Below are 3916 nucleotides of genomic sequence, written 5' to 3' on the forward strand. Positions count from 1 at the left end.
ATAGCTCGTGTTTACAAAAGAGCTTAAAATTCAGTGAATGTCTTACAAAGGTTTGATATTAAGCACTGGGAATCACATTTACAACTTATCATTTGCATTATCACTTCCATCTGTTTCTACAATATCAGTTATATTCTTTTGGGTATTTTGGACAAACTGTTACAGCCCTTTGGCTGTTCTAAAACTTAAATTGATGTGGATCAACATGTCCATGGAACAGTGGTTAGTTCTTTGCATTCATTTTAGCATCCCAAACTGTGAGAAATGCATATGTTGCATATTACAGTCACACACCTGTTTTATGTGTGAACACTCAAGTGCACCTATTAAATCATCACCGAACCACCGAGTTTAGTTTGTCAAAACAGGGTGATTGCCTTCTATTTGATTTTCCTAAACCCTGCAACCTCCAGTGTGGAACTTCTGTCAGCACGAGTGAACCAGTTGAGAAAACAGGATTACTCACTATGGCAACACCTGGAAGCAGCACGTGCAAGCAGGAGAGAAAAATGATCCTGGTTAACTGCTGCAGAAAATGACACTGCTTTATTTATATTTGTTTTTGGCAAGGAACAACCGAGCCATTCCATTACTTAACCACAGACAGCTTTTTTTTCTTTGTTTTTTTCCCTTTTTCAAAAACTGTGCCAGTGTGAGTCTTAGTTTGATACTGGAGTGATGAGTAACAGAAGAGTTTCCAAACACTAATAAGGTCAATGGTGTCAAGAGACTTAAGGTTCTCTAGGTTAAGTTCTATAGCATGTCTGAATCGGTGAGTCAGAGCAATAATGTAGTTGACAAAGTAAGACAGGGAAAGCGAGGACAATAGGAGGTGTTTCATTATGCATGTGGCACAATGATTATTCCTGGTGGTCCAATAAAAATGGGGATAACAATAAAAATGAATTCCTCAGTTGCACCACAGATATAATTTCTCTATCTATTATTTTCTTTCAGTTGGAATAAAAACATAATCAGTTGACCAAGATTTTGTCCAGAAAATTGATTTCATTTGAATTTAATGTTCCTTAAAATATTTCCTGCCAGCTGTAGAAATATTTAACCAAGGGTTAGGTAAGGGTGTTGCAGGACGGAAACACAGCCAGTGCATTATAATATGCTTATTCAAATAGCGTAATGACACAACAGTTATGAAGACATTTCATGCAAAGCTTGAATGACCGATTACACCCCATTCATTGCTTTGCTAAAGTTATTGTTCATATTTACTCAGTTCAATAATTCAAACAAGAAAAATGTATTTTACAAATCTGAAACAGTTTATTGAAGAGTGTTTCATCATCGGGATAGTAAACTACCAGACACATGGTTGGGATTTTGACAAGGGCTTGGTTCTCTTTGGTCCAAATGTGCATTAATAAACCTTTTTAATTTCCACTGAAATTTTGAATACGTTCTTGGGTATTTCACTCTATTTCGAACCTTTTAATTCTCGGACCAGACAAAGAACAAATACCGACGGGCACCACAAACCAACAGTATAAGAAGTGCAAGTGAGGCTATTGGAAGCATAAGACACACATTAACCAACTACTGAAGACACAAAGTACTCAAAACATAATAGCAAGGTAGGTTGAGATGGCAAATTTGGCTGCCTTCCATGTTACTGGAAGCCCAACACACAGAATTACATAACAAATATTGTAGTGGTGCCTGATATGTCTCTGTATCACCTCGCCAACCCTTAGCATCAAATAAGTTGATGATCCATGATACGAAGCCATATTTCTGTCAAAGGGGCTGATATTTTTCTGTAATTCATTGATTCTTGTGAGTCCAAAAAAAGGTCTCTACAGAATGTGATTTTTTTTTTTTGTGTTTTGACAACATTACTTAGAATAGAGGCAGGTGCTTCAAAATACATTGTGTTTCTGAGTGACTGATCTCATTTTGACCTGAAATTACTGTCAGTGAGGAAATTAATAATCAACTAATGTATATTTGTGAATATTCTTCTTCTGATTCAGCTCAAAGGCAGAGCTGTATTTCCTTAACTTTCTCCTGTCAGATTCTGACCATATTCTTTTCTATACTTGTTTCTTATCAACATGTGTAGGTATACTGTGTTAAACACACACAAACACACACACACACACACACACACACACACACCAGAATCAAATAACATCAAAACCTGTCAGGGCTAATTAGATGCATCTCTTGCTGTTTAGCTGAATGAGGAAAATTGTGCCATTGCTCTTTTGCCAGTGGGTAGACTGATGAAAACATTCAGTCCTCAAAGGTGATGGTCGGAATTTTACAATTACACACATCTCTTTACGAGGTTCTTGGAAAATCACGGTGGGATCACAAACACTACGCAAAAGATTTCTGCAGATGAGCCTCTTGATTTATCATTTCCAGTTAGGACCACTGCTGCTTGTGTATTCCCTGCCAAACCTCAGGTCATGTTCAGGTGTGGCTTCTGTATGACGCCACAAGGGCATGATCCCAACCTGACGCACCTCTTTTTTTAACAACTCTCTGACCCACATGCACCAGACAGTTGGTCTGCCAGAGAGCTGTGGCTCCTTTTTGCTTTTTTAGAGGTCTATCCTGTCCTCTACTGTATAAAATTTCCTGAAAAAGATGACAACTATCAAAAGAGATGGAGAGTCCAAGGTTAAAAAGGGCAAAGAGATGTACAAACAAAGGGAGCATTCATGAGATAAGCTGTTCGACAAAGAGATAGTGAGTGAAAACTGTGTTATCATCAGACCTTTTCGTTACAGACTCGGGTCAGAAGGGTGTGAGACATGATTTGGCAGAGCCAGGGACTTGTTGGAATATGTGTGGGGCCATAGGAAGTGCTGTATGAAGAAGATAACAGTTTGTGTGTGTGTGTGTGTGTGTGTGTGTGTGTGTGTGTGTGTGTGTGTGTGTGTGTGTGTGTGTGTGTGCATGTGTGTGTGTGTGTGTGTGTGTGTGTGTGTGCATGTGTGTGTGTGTGCATGTGTGATGGAAGGCAGAGGAGTAAAGGGTTGAGGGGTAGTTGAGAGTGTGTCCTCAGCCCTGCCCTGCTTTCCTCTATTCACTACCCATATCCTGTCTGTGTGTTGCGTCTTAATGGCTTTTAATGAGCCACCAGTGAATCCTGCTCCTTCCTGCCTTCACACAACATGCCAGGCAAGTGAGCAAAAGGCAGAGAATGAAACTGTTTGAAATATCAACATCAGGCTCAAGCCCCAAATGATTTGTTTTCATACATATTTGCAAAGAATTACAAACATCCATTAAATATGCATTATGTAAGCCAAGCAGTGCCATCCATTCCAGCCCATTGTTTTGCTTCATTCGGGCCAAATGGATATTTTCTATTTGTTTATGAGCAGCAGATCTTGCCTGACGGTGCGGGTGAGACAAATCTGCTACGCTCAACTTTTATTTCCCCTTGGTGGGCCACGTCACCCCCTAGAATTTAATTCCAAATTCCACCGCTCAAAACAATGTCAATCACAATCTGTTATCTCAAGTGGTTTGATATAAAGATTGGCCAGTAGCCAGTGAGTAATGCGAATGTCTTATTCCAACGGGGAAACCTCTGCAAGCACAACATGTCTGCTGCCAACTGAGTTGCCATTGAGGTCGTTGAACAACTAATATGTTTTATGTACTTTGAAAGATGAATAAAAAAATAAATCGAACCTTGATGAGGTGAAACATTTGTTGGCTGAACTCCTGATGGCATTTGGTAGCAGCATGCAGTCTGTTTTTCTGACCACATGCTGTGTCACCATGGGTGGTTTCTAGGTTTTGTCAATTGCCTCCAGCAGTGTCTGATCTGTGCTCATTGTTAACACCTCCTGTCAATCTAAAATGAATTGAGGGAAACTGGACCAATTTCCTCAGTGATTTAGTTTGACACAAGGATACATCTGATCTGTTTGCCTTCAAA

The sequence above is a fragment of the Fistularia commersonii genome, chromosome 25 (genome assembly GCF_037954325.1).
Source record: "Fistularia commersonii isolate RoL2024-O1a breed Wild chromosome 25, RoL_Fcom_v1.0, whole genome shotgun sequence".
In the NCBI taxonomy this organism is placed as follows: Eukaryota; Metazoa; Chordata; class Actinopteri; order Syngnathiformes; family Fistulariidae; genus Fistularia; species Fistularia commersonii.